Source organism: Podarcis liolepis (genome assembly GCF_965112155.1).
Source record: "Podarcis liolepis genome assembly, chromosome: 11".
Lineage (NCBI taxonomy): Eukaryota > Metazoa > Chordata > Lepidosauria > Squamata > Lacertidae > Podarcis > Podarcis liolepis.
The window spans coordinates 33,774,739-33,787,582 of NC_139565.1; the positions used below are offsets into that span (position 1 = coordinate 33,774,739).

Consider the following 12,844-nt stretch of genomic DNA (forward strand, 5'->3'; position numbering starts at 1 on the left):
ATCATCTGGCCCAAGAGAGCAAACAAGGCAATTGGTCCTATTTGCAACATTGGCTACCATTTCAGCTAAACCTACCCACATATTGTGGTCATGGTGGAATCCATATTTAGTCAATTTGGCCAGATTCAAGGACCCTTCCCCTTCCCAAGGGATCAGGATTAATAATAGAATCATGTTGATGTCTAGCATATGCATTCCTTCCACAAAAGATTACCTTATAGTGATAGCAAATAAATATTAGTCCCAATATAATTCCCCCAGTGACAGAAATGGGGAACCACCAAGACCAAAACATATATCCCGAGGATCCCCAATGAGTAATATCTCTGATAATTGTTCCACAAGGGGGTGGGCAGTCAATTAATTGTGTAAGAGAATCTTTCCTTTCACAATCGCTGGTTCAGATGCTCCTCAAGCTTCAGGCGTGCGCAGGTCAGCCAGCTTCCAGGTTGTGGCTGCAGCAGGCCGGTCGTCTAATGTTGCCCGTGACCTAGCCCGTTCCTGGTAGGGCTAGATACAGGGGTTTTTGGAGAGAGTCAGTTTAAGAGGATTAGAGGGGTCACCTTTGCACGTCCAACTGCCTTCGGACTTCTTCAAACGGGAGTGATGAATCCAGGGGGTCACCTCAGCTACCTTCACCGCTGTTGGAGTAGAGAGCAAGACGGTGTAAGGTCCACGCCACTTAGGTGCAAGTGGATCACGTTTCCACTCTTTCACCCATACGCTATCGCCAGCCTGGAACTGATGAATCGGCTCGGCAATGCTGCACGGCGTGCGCTCGAGGACCCACCTGTTAAGAGAAACAAAAACACGGGAGAGAGATTGCACTTGTCCCTGTGTCACATGGTCTCCTATTTGTTTAAGATCAGCTGGAATATCCTGAACAAAGGAGGGCGGTCTCCCATACAGGAGCTCAAAAGGTGACAACTTAAGTCTTTTTGTGGGTGCACACCGAACACGAAACAGTGTTATGGGTAACACATCTACCCATCCCAATCCCGTTTCCTGGGTTAATTTTGCCAATTGGGTTTTCAGAGTCCGATTCATTCTTTCAGTTTTCCCTGAACTCTGAGGCCTATAGGCTGCATGCAGTCTCCATTTTACTTGTAGGACTCGACATACTTCTTGTACTACTTGATCAATGAACGCTGGCCCATTGTCACTTCCAATGCATCTAGGTAATCCAAACCTCGGGATCAATTCAGTGAAGAGTCTCTTAGTTACCTCTCGTGCCTTTTCAGTTCGGGTGGGAAAAGCTTCAACCCATCCGGTAAGAGTGTCTACAAACACAAGGAGATACTTGAATCCCTTAGAAGGGACCAGTTCTGTGAAGTCCACAATTAGGCTTTCCATGGGGACATATCCCACATGTTGGATTCCAGGAGGTTGTACCGGTCCCTGCCTGGGATTGTTTTTAGCACAAAGAACACATTTCTGTGAAATGCAAGTTGCTAATTGTGATAGGTTAATAATATACAACTTCCGACTGAGACTCTCTCTGGTTGCAGTACCGCCAAGGTGAGTAGATTCATGATAATTTCTTACAATTGTGCCTGCTAGATGATGAGGTACATAAATCCTATTGTCTGGCAGGATCATCCAACCGTCCTTCACAACTGCTCCTTCCTGTTCAGCCCACTTCCTCTCTTCTGGGGTATAGTGAGGTTTAACTTCTTCTGGATCTACCTCTGGTATGAGGGCTGCTATAAATCCTCCCACAGGCTTTTGGGCTGCCTCTCGAGCTGCTTTGTCAGCAGCATGATTTCCTCTGGTTATTGGATCCCTTCCTCGTCCATGACCTTTGCAGTGCATTACAGCAATCTGTTCTGGAGCCCATACTGCTTCTAACAGGATTTCTACTTCAGGTCCATATTTCAAGGCCTTCCCGTGGGCTCCTATTAGACCTCTTTCTTTCCATAGAGCACCATGTGCATGCAGGGTTAAGAAGGCATATTTAGAATCAGTATAGATGTTTGCCTTACATCCGGCTGCCAATTGCAGAGCTCTAGTTAAACCTATAAGTTCAGCTTTTTGTGCTGAGGTGCCAGCAGGCAAAGCTTCAGCTTCCACAACTTCCTCATTGGTGACCACAGCATATCCTGCTCGTCTGGCACCTTCATGCAGGTAACTGCTACCATCAGTATAATATACAACATCTGGATTTTTCAATGGTTCATCTTTCAGATCGGGTCTACTGGAATAAACTTCATCCATTATTTGGAGACAATCATGTGATTCTTCATCATCTACCTCTGGTAGGGGCAGCAAAGTCGCTGGATTGAGCATATTCACTACTCGTAGATGAATCCTGGGATTTTCACACAATAGGCCTTGGTACCTAGCCATCCTTGGGTTCGTTAGCCAATAACTACCCTTATATTCCATGAGTGTCAAAACAGCATGAGGTACATTCACATACATTGTCTGGCCGAAGGTAAATTTATCAGCTTCTTTGACAAGGCTTGCAGTGGCCGCTACTGCCCTTAGGCATGGAGGCCATCCTTTTGCTACTGAGTCCAATTGTTTTGACAAATAAGCTACTGGACGGTTCCAACTTCCTAATCTCTGGGTCAGGACTGCCGCTGCAATCCCATTCTGTTCATGTACATACAGCTGAAAGGGTTTTTCCGAATTAGGCAGTCCAAGGGCTGGGGCCTCCATAAGTCGTTGTTTGATAACTAAAAAGGCTTGTTGCTGCTCAGGTCCCCATACAAATGGGTCCTTTTCTGCACCTCGAGTGCTTTCATGTAAGGGTTTGGCCAGACTGCTGAAATCAGGTATCCATAGTCTACAAAACCCTGCTGTTCCCAGGAATCCTCTGAGTTGTTTCCTTGTGGTAGGTTCCTTGATAAGGCAAATAGCTTCTTTCCTCTCTGGCCTCAATGCTCGTTGTTGGTGTGAGATGTCAAAGCCCAAATATTTGACCTTTTCTAAACATAACTGTGCCTTTTTCTGGGAAACTCGGTAGCCAGCTTGCCAGAGCAAGTGGAGCAGTTCCTCTGTACCTTCTTTACAGGTATCAAAATCCTTTGCTGCTAGTATAAGGTCATCTACATATTGCAGAACCACCTTTTCTCCAGGTATTGAGGGGTAACTTGTTAGATCCTTCGCCAAGGCAGTGCCAAATAAAGTTGGGGAATTTTTGAATCCCTGGGGCAATCTCGTCCAAGTTAGCTGGCCTTTTGTTCCTGTCAAAGGGTCTTCCCACTGGAAGGCAAATATAGGTTGGCTCTGTGGTGCCAGCCGGCAACAGAAGAATGCATCTTTCAAGTCCAATACAGTAAAAAATGTTGCTTCTGGTGGGATCAAACTCAGCAGGGTGTATGGGTTTGGTACATTTGGGTGCAAGGTCTCGATAGCCTGGTTTACGAGCCTCAAGTCCTGCACTGGCCTGTATTCATCTGTCCCAGGTTTTCGAACAGGCAAAAGGGGTGTGTTCCACTCTGATTGGCAGGGCTTAAGCAGACCATATTTTAATAGGCGGTCCAAATGTTTCTGGATGCCCTCTGCTGCTCGCCGGGGTAAAGGATATTGCTTTACAGATACAGGGGTAGCCATAGGTTTTAAGGTTACTACAATTGGAGCTATATTCTTGGCCATTCCTGGTGGGCTATTTTCGGCCCATACTCCTGGTGGCACCTGTAGAGTTCGGAGGAGCTTGTTTAACTCTGTATCCAATGTGGGTTGGACTTGCAGGGCTGACATTAGGCGCCATGATTGTTCCTTAGGTACGGAGAGGGAAATTATTCCTGCTGCCTTTGATGGCAATTTCATTTCTGGACCTCGAGGAGTGAAGGTGATTTGGGCCTGCAATTTGGACAGCATATCTCTACCTAAGAGAGGTATTGGACACTCAGGTATATATAAAAACTGATGGGTTAAACGATGTCCCCCAATCTGGCATTCCAAAGGTTGGAGGAAAGACCTCTTAGCTGACTGACCAGTGGCACTTTTAATGACTACACTTTTGGATGCCTTTTTCTGCAATAGTTCTGGGAGTACTGAGTATTCAGCCCCAGTATCAATCATAAAGTCTATTAAATGGCTTCCTAATTGGATCGTGACCGTGGGCTCCTGGAAGCCTAACTTTATGGAGTCCGGTCTTTCCTAGTCTTGGGTAAAATCCTCCTCTGCCAGTCCAATGACATTGTCCCTACTCCGTCCTTGTCCAGGTCTCTGATATCTTCCATCTCGGATCATTCCCCGTCCCCGTCCCTGGTTTCTTGGGCCGGAGCCTGGGCCTGGGCCTGGGCGTACTTCTTCCAACCTCAGGGGTTCAGGACATTCCCGCTTCCAATGACCCTCCTTCTTGCAATTTGCACATTGATTCCTTCCCAGTGGTGGATTCCTTCCCCGCCCTCTTCCTCCATTTAAGGGGCGGTAGTCTTGCTTCACTGCTGTGGCTAGCATTACCATCTTTTCCTTCTGCCACTTCTTCTTCTCTTGTTTCTCAGCCTCATCCCTATTCCGATAAACTCGGCGTGCAATGGCCATAATTTGGCTCATCAGCATCCCTTCCCATCCTTCTGATTTCTGAATTTTCTTACGAATGTCAGAAGCGCACTGGGCCACAAATGTAGCAGTAATCATTCTGCTGTTTTCAGGGGCTTCAGGGTCAAAAGGAGTCCATATACGATAGGCTTCTTGCAGCCTCTCTAAAAAGTCTCCTGGACTCTCATTTGGTTTCTGTTCTACTTCTGAGACTTTAGACATGTTAGTGGGCTTCTGGCATGCCCTGCGGATACCTTGCACAAGCGTCTGGCGGTAGGTGGTAAGTCTGGCCAGGTGAATTACATTGTTTGGATCCCAATTAGGATCTTCCAAGGGAAAGTTGTCTTGGAGATGACGGTCAATATTAAAAATATTTCCCACTCTGGCCTGCTCACGCAAATATATCTGTGCCTTTTCAATTATGTCTCTCCTTTCCTCAGTGGTGAACAGAGTATTCAGGAGCTGGCGGCAATCTGTCCAAGTAGGACTATGAGTATTTATTATTGAAGTCACCAAGTCCATCATAGCCTGAGGTTTTTCTGCGAAAGATGGGGTGTGTGTTTTCCAATTCATCAGATCCGTAGTTGTGAATGGAATGTACTGGAGGGTCGACGTTCGAGGTGGCCTTGGTCCAGGTAGCCCGTTAACCAGCACAGGCTCCTCAAGTGCATCAAATACTCTTCTGAGAGGGGCTACTACGTGATCTTTCTCTTCGCTTTGCTCTAGGGGCCTTAAATCATAGGGGATGGTATTTGTCCCAAGGCGTTCTTTTAGCAGCTTTATACGCCTGGCTGTATTGCTTGCTGACCGATTAAGGTCTCCCTGTAACTTCTGTAATAATTCTCTAGGACTTGGATGTACAGGAGTTTGGGGTAGGCAATCAGTTGTTTCACTAAAAGAGACTGTAGATGGAGTTCTACTGGGACTCACAGATGGAATAACCACTTCTGCTTGGGCTTTATTATAGGCCTCCAATGCCTCCTGAAGATATTTATCATAATCTATCAAGGAATCAAGTTCTGTGACTCCAGCCCCATTATTCATTCCACTTTCTTGCCTTGGGGTTACAACTGGTGGAGTGTTTGGATTAGGCTCCCTTCGATGTGGAGCATAGGGTGGAGGTGGAAGCAGCTCTTCCTCTGGTCCCTCAAAAATGGGTTTGAGTTTATTTGGCAAGATTCCTTTTCTAGCTTCGGCTTTTACAGCCAATAATTTGCATCGTTGGACTTTGCATTCCCTTATCCATGGAGGATTTTTATTTAATGTGCTCAGCCAGGAATCTATATATGAAAATTGTTCTGGGCACCCTCCAATTTCTTTGGCGATGTTAGACCAAAGTTTGCTTACTAAATTTATATCAAAAGTTCCTTGAGATGGCCATTCAGTATTTTGCTTCGGCCACTCTAATTCACATAACGTTCTCAGGCGCTCTGGCGTCATTTTGACTCCATATGCCCCTGAGAAGGCTTTCTTAAAATTATTTAACATACATTCAAGAGGTGTATTTTCCCCTTTTGAACCCCCAACTCCCATTGTATGGCCCTGTGAAGTATCCACTCAGTCACTCACACACACGCTTCGTGGGGTTTCTTGCCCAGATGGAGTCGCCTCACTGGGAACCGAAGTACTACCCACTCCACACTCAGGTCAGCTACAGATTGCTCTGTACTTTCTCACACATACAATGCGCTGGATACTTCACCACACACTACCTCCCAACTTCCCCTTTTCCCCCACCAGACCACCATCTGATATACCCAACCACCTAGCGTACTCAGTTCCCACTTACTGAGACGCAGAAGTTTGATCAAGACTTCTCTTCCTCCCAATTAATTGGAGGGCCAAAACCCCTTAGTGCACTTACCCCTGGTTGGTTCCGTTTCCCCCCGGTCCGTCGCCGCCAGTGAGCAGGGTATCAGACAGACGAGACTTCTGCGTTCCCCCTGGAAAAATTTACCAGTGCGCGCTTGGGTAAGCAGTTTAGAGATCCTCTCTCTTGTACCCTGCTCAGTAGAGCGAAGGGGCTGCGTTCCAGCAGACCACTTATCCGAGTCACAGGGCACCATAAAATGTAGCACCCTGCTTGTGGTTAACGCTTAGCTGGAATGAAATATTCAACGCAGCAATAGAGAATTTAAAATAATTATTTATTTGTCAGACAAATAAATGAGAGGCACAGTGGTATATGGTTACCAAGCTCTGGCCTGGCCTCCTGCCATTATGGCCAGCACTTATATTCCCTTAATCCAGCCCCCTTTGCTCCTCCTTGGGCTGCCTCTGTCCAATCAGCCTGGTTGGATTTCCTATTGGCTGATTGCTATAACCAATCACAAAAAGATACACCCATATCCTTCTGTCCTTATAAGGAACACAAACAGCTATATATTGTTACATCTATAAATGACAAATAAGTAGTAATATATCTTACATGTGTCTCAACAAGGAATCTTAATTACCAGCTCACCTCTTGCCCTTCCTGCCCTATTGCCTTCTAAAACAAATGGTTAATCTTAAATTTTTATCTTAAACATATGTCAAGGATCTTGAGTTTTACATCAACATTGAAAGATATCCTTCATTTGAAGGTTTCTAAACAAATGTCTGGCAGCTAATATATCAGGACAGCATTTGATGGCGTCTTCTTGTCTGGCAAGAGGCTGGACTGGTGGCTGACTTAATTTCAAGATAAATACAACTCTTCTAGCATTTGTTAAATCCTTTGCATAATTACCAACATATTTAATACACAACACAGATAGCCTCTTAAAAGGAATAAGGCCTTTTTAAAGTAGAGAGAGAAAGAAAGAAAAAAGAACTCAGTTTAGAACAGTTTCAGAAGCAGCCTCTTCAGTTTACATCTCCCCCTTTCACCCTCCTTTCCAGCCTCAAAATAAAATAGGAAGAAGCTTCTTTTTCCCCAGCCAAGCCAGTTGCCTTTTCTCTCAGTTTAAGGAAGAAACAGCTTTAAAAAGACTTCCCAGCTAGATGCTTTAAAAAGACTTCCCAGCTAGATGCTTTTTCTCCCATTTACCTCTGGCCTTAGAAAATACAGCTCAAGGTTTTAAGAGAGGCCCATGGTATCATTTTACTGGGAGGCACATTGGCATTTTACTATTTACTCATTCCTAATCATGTTTATCTCTGCCTTTGTTATCTTCTATAACATGTAGGGTCAATGTCATTACTCAGTCTGTAATTTCAGCTTTTACGACTTTGAGAATTGCTTTCTGCTATCAATCAAAAAGGGGGCCCCTTGTCTTAGGAGAATGGCCAAGGTTTTCTCTGCCTGGCATTGAAACATTTGAAAATCTACTTTTGAAAATCTAAGCCCTCTTTAATATACAAGTCCTGATCAAACATTAATAAAATGCAGGCTTATGCCTGATGCCTCATCTCCTCCTGCTCCCACCTAAGACATTCTTTGTCTGCTTCATGCATGTGAAGCAAGCAGTTTCATTGGCTGTCTTCTGAAGCTGATGTCATAGCAAACTAGGAAAGTCTCCCGCGGCACTCTTGGGGTGGGGGTGGGGGAACAAACCAGCTAATCCTGGCAATTGCTCGCAATGGTACCTCGCCCCACGGTGGCCTCTTTCCACCTGCGATTGCCCGTGTCCTCCCCTGCCACCCCCATTCAGCCAGGCCATGTCGCTAATAAAGCAACCCGCCTTCCGTAGCCGCTGTTGCAGACGACCTTAATATTCCGTGAGCGTCTCCGAACGCCAACTCCCGGGTCACCTCTCTGACTTTCAGCCCTTCTCTCCCTCTCTCTTTAATTCTTTATCTCCCTCTCTCTTTCCTGGCTCTTGTCGTCGTTAGACAAAAGGCGCCGGGCAAACTGCTCCGCAGCAGCTCCTAACTTCACACGAGACAGGCAAGGACAAAGGAGGAGCAAGACTGCCTCCCAGCTGAACCTCCTCAGTCCACGTGGCTCCGGGAGAACCAGACCTCCCAGGCTCCCGCTCCCAGGCAAGGGGGGAGTACGCAGGAGGCGACGCCCAGGGCGCGCCCCCCACCCTCACCACCCCAGGTCCTGCTCTGCTATGGGGAGTGGGAAAGGGGCGCATTGTGGATCCCGGATTTATTTTATTTTATTTTTAACAACAGCTGGCTGGGAGTGCTCAGCCTTTTTGCCAGATTCCTGGCTCCATCTCCATTGGGAATCAAATCCGAAATGTGACACGGTTCCTTCTGCCCCCGTTCTCAGAGGCGGGACCCATCTTCATCGGAAACTGCATTTGTGCAGAGAGTCTAGGGGGAGTCTGTGGGGATCTCTTCGCCCTTTCGCGCCCGACCGCTCCGGAAGAAAAGCGGAACAAGACTTTTCTTTCTCTCGCCAAAGAAACGTGGGATTCGTTGTCTTGGAGCGCGTCTTATTACGCATCACTCCGAGGCAGGCAGCTAAAAGCCTCGGATCCAGAAGATCCCAACTGGGGCTTCTTATCACGTGTTGGTTTCGTTTCCATTTTTGAAAGAACGAGAAAGGACTCGGGCCATTAAGTAGGAAGGAAGCAAAGATTCGAATCAAGGGAGTCCGCGTGGAATAGGAAAGGTGGTCAGAGGCAAGACTAACGGAAAGGTTGGGGGGCAGCTGGGGTTCCTGTTTCCAATGGTATGCTCCTCGCTGACATAAGACTAAGCAACTCGGGGTCTTGTACCCTGACGATACTCTGTGGCAGGGACTCGGAGCCGGTGGGTGGCCCGTCATCATTCCTGCCCATTGGTCATGCTGGTGGGAGCTGGAGTCCCGAAACATCTGGAGAGATACAGATACCGCTGCCTGGCTGCATGAAAAAGTAAATAAAGTCTGCCGGAAAGACTTGCCTCCTTACTTGAAAGCCCGATCCCTACTTCCAGATGTGTGCAGCAGGAAAGAACGCGCCCCCCCCACAGCACCCCCTCCAAACACACACACACACCCCGACTATGCTCAAGGAGTCAGTTCCCACGTGCATGCGGCTTTTTAAATCCAGTGTGTGAACTGGCTCCGCTGAAAATAAGAGTTATCTCCAAAATGCTAGGACGTGCCCGGATGTGTGAATATTCTCTTTGTGAACTGCAAAGGCTCATTCATTCACACATGCAAAGGCATCGCTAATCGCTTGATGCAGTCATCAAACTAGTCCGGAGTCCACGCCTCTGTATTATTACTTTTCACGTGCTCCAGACTTTCGCTCCGGCATAAATAAATAAATAAATTCATTGTGAGATCCCTGGCTCAAATTAAGCCGGTTCAAACGGAGCTTGAATGAACTGATAAATTATCTTTTCGTTACGATAGCAAAATTTATTCCCCACAACATTTGTGGTACGTACAGAACGTTTATTGCCTACGGTAATAACATTCCGTTCCAAGTTCAAGAAAAGTTGCGCATGGAAAGGAACCGTAAAAAACTTGCTAAATGATCGGGAAGACGGCTAGAAGGCATTAATTGGTGGTCTCTTGTGGCATTAAGAATCCCCGAGGTAGCGCAATGCGTGCAAGTATCGTGTTCTCCCTAGTGAGAGAAGATGCTTGCCCAAGAATACTTGTGTGAATGAACTTTCCCTTCCCCGCCTCCAGCCTTCCTTCGCAGTTTCCCCAGCAGGGGGAGCCGGGGGTCTATCAAAAAAGCGTCCGATTCCTAGATTTCCGACTTCGGGGTGGATGAGGTGAGCGCTCCGCGCTTTCAAACCTGCCCTTTCTACGTCCTGGGCTTTTTAAAGCGTGGTCCATCGGAACCCGAAAGGGACTGGAGCAGGAAGCTGCAAGCGGCGGAGCCCTCTTTGCAAAGCGGCCCATTCATTTGCTCAAGCAAGACTTCCTGCAAAATGGGGAAGAAGAGATTGCGTCCCGGACCCTGGAAGGAGGAGGATGCGCGGGGGCGTCTTTGGATGGGCTTTGCCCCGCAGCTCCAGCCAACTTTTTAAAAAATCTGCCAAAAAAAATCCCTCCCCCCCACACACACCCGGACTGGGAGGGGTGGGGAGTCTGTCTAAAAGAAAGCAGCTGCGCTGGGGAAAGAAGCAGTTCCTTGCCGAACCGATGGCGATGACATAGACTTTTCCTGCCGTGGAGAAAATCCTGACCCGCCGCCGCCCCACCCCCAGTGACATTTTGGAGCCCGCCAGAGGGGCTGGCGGTGGCTTGGGAAGTTGCACATCGCTCCTTTTGCACAGAAGAAACCCCGGAGGAGCTTCTCCCCCGGACGCAAACTCCCTTGTGCAGAGACACAGGCGCGCACCAAACGCAAACCCGAGCGGGGAAAGATTCTCTCCACCCCGCCCGCCTCCTCCTCCTCCTCCAGCACGCCTGAAACATAAGCAACCGGCCCGAAGCAGACAAAACAGCGCTCCATCCTCCGACACAACGTTTCAGTGCACGAAAACAAAACTCTTACTCTTTCCATCCCCTTCCCCCCCCCCGCACCACCACCACACCCACCCTCAGTTTTTTCCATGTTGCACATTCGCTCTTTCTGACCTGCCAAGTCTGAACTCAGTTCTGGATGGAGTTGCCTCCCCCTCGAGATGATGCGTTTTGCAATCTGGAGCAGTGGGTCAAGATTAAAGTTTGGGGGTTGGATTTCCTCCCCCCCCCCTTTAATCTCCCCCTCCCTCCCGCTTCCTCAAAGAGTTCTAGCCTCTTGAACTCCTTTCCAGCAACTCCTGTCGGAAATCTGGGTAGGAAACTGATAGAGACAGACAGACAGATGCCTCGCCGAAGCCTTCCTTGAGCATTCACGTTTCTTTCTGAACCAAATGCCGATGCAAAGGGAATTCCGGTCACTTCCCCAACGCTTTCCTGCTTCACCGGAGGGGCTTCCCCCGCCAGTTCAACGTCCCCATTTCTCTCCCCGCACACTTTAAAACACAAAAAAGGTGTCGGTAGGTGAGCAGGAGAAAGACGGTGGGAAGAAACGTGGAAATGTTCCCCAAGACCAGTTGAAGCCGGCTGGGGGTGCCAAGGGGAGGGGACGAGGGGGAGACCCCCTTTCCTCCTGGTCGCCTACCAGTGGGGCTGGAGGGTTTGTATTCTCTTTCACCCCCTTCTCCCGGGAGATCTCCCGAGACCCCCACCCCAACCTGAGGAGGAGGAAGGCTGCTTCCCAGGAATCCCCCAAGCCACCTCAGCGTGGCTGGGAAGCGGTCTCTCATCCTCGCCACCACCATCCTCGCGGGCTGTTCAAGCCCATTCAGCCGAACCTGATCAGTGCAATAATCATCGTAATAATAATGAAACCCACCCGGCTTTCTACCACCTCCTTCCTCCAGCGCCGCTTTGTGCATTCAAGCCCCTACAAAGACTTCTCTCTCTTTCTTTCTTTCTCTCTCTCTCTCCCCCCTGCCATTAACCGTTTGAGAGCCGCCAAACTCCCAACTCTACCTTGCCTGCCATTCAATTACTCCGGCCACACACACTTCCTCCATTCTTTTCACTTTTCTTTGTTCTCTCTCTCTTTCCCCCCCCCTCCCCAGAACTTGTGGTTCCCACCAAAAAAGAACCCTTTTGCTTTGCGCCCCAGATCCGTAGATTTTCTTTTTCTTTAAGTAACAATCCACTCCTTCCGCCTCGCCCCCTTTCCTCTTTCCCCAAACTCTTTGTTTCACAGGTAAACTGGAGTGGCCACAGCAGCGGAATCCTAGATGGTGGGAACCTTCCCCACCCGACAAATGCAGAAAATTAGAGGGGAGGGTATAGTTACCTTTTAAAGCAGTTTATTGCAGAGACTGGGGAAAAAATCAAGAAAAAAAGAACGATTGGAAAGGAGCACCAAAAAATAAAAATAAAAATCACAGCGTGCTTGTTAATCCAGAAGTGCCCTCATGCAAGCCCTGGGCTTCTTAGTCGCTGGTCCAGGCTCGGGAGTTTTTCTCCTCGTGACCCCCCCGGTGGTGAACACCTGATCCCCGGCTGTGGAAGTCCGGCTTGGGGAGCTGCAGGCACCCAGATGCACCCAGCCCGCTTTCCCTGCAAGTTCAAATGCGGGCTCCGCCACCCATCATTATTATATCATGGTACCGTCAGCGCTCCAGAGGAGGGGCCCTGCCCTGCCTCTCCGAGAGGAGGGCTCTTCCCTCCAGCGCAAGGCGAGGTTCGCCAAGGCAGACGAGCCCCGAGCCAAAGGGGGGCAGGAGGAGCAGAGCGGCGGCGGCGGCGGCTTCCCTGCGCCCGCCTCGCCACTGCCCCCTCCCACAGCCTCCTGCCGGACTCAGCAAGTCCCAAGAGGCTCGGCAGAGCGCGGCCTCCTTCAGCCCCTCGCCGGGGATGCCGGAGAAGCGACCGGGAGGCTGGAGCAGGGGACCTTCCCGCCTTCCGTCGCCCAAACTGAGAAAGCAACTGGTTTCAGTGGGACAAGGATGGAGACCCCCCCCC

The 12,844-nt window shown here is 48.8% G+C and overlaps 1 protein-coding gene across 5 annotated transcripts in view; it reads right to left on the reverse strand.

Annotated features, from left to right (window-relative positions):
• VCAN (versican) overlaps nt 1-12,637 on the reverse strand; it is a 136,618-nt gene extending 123,981 nt beyond the window's left edge. For 3 of the 5 annotated variants that reach the window (XM_083465112.1, XM_083465111.1, XM_083465109.1), the window contains exon 1: nt 12,174-12,637. The gene's annotated coding sequence lies outside the window, so the exon portion shown is untranslated. Of the gene's footprint in view, nt 1-10,951; nt 11,018-12,173 lie in introns of those variants that run through there. The other 2 variants (XM_083465113.1, XM_083465110.1) reach the window with 2 other exon arrangements.
• Nucleotides 12,638-12,844: the final 207 nt, after the last annotated feature.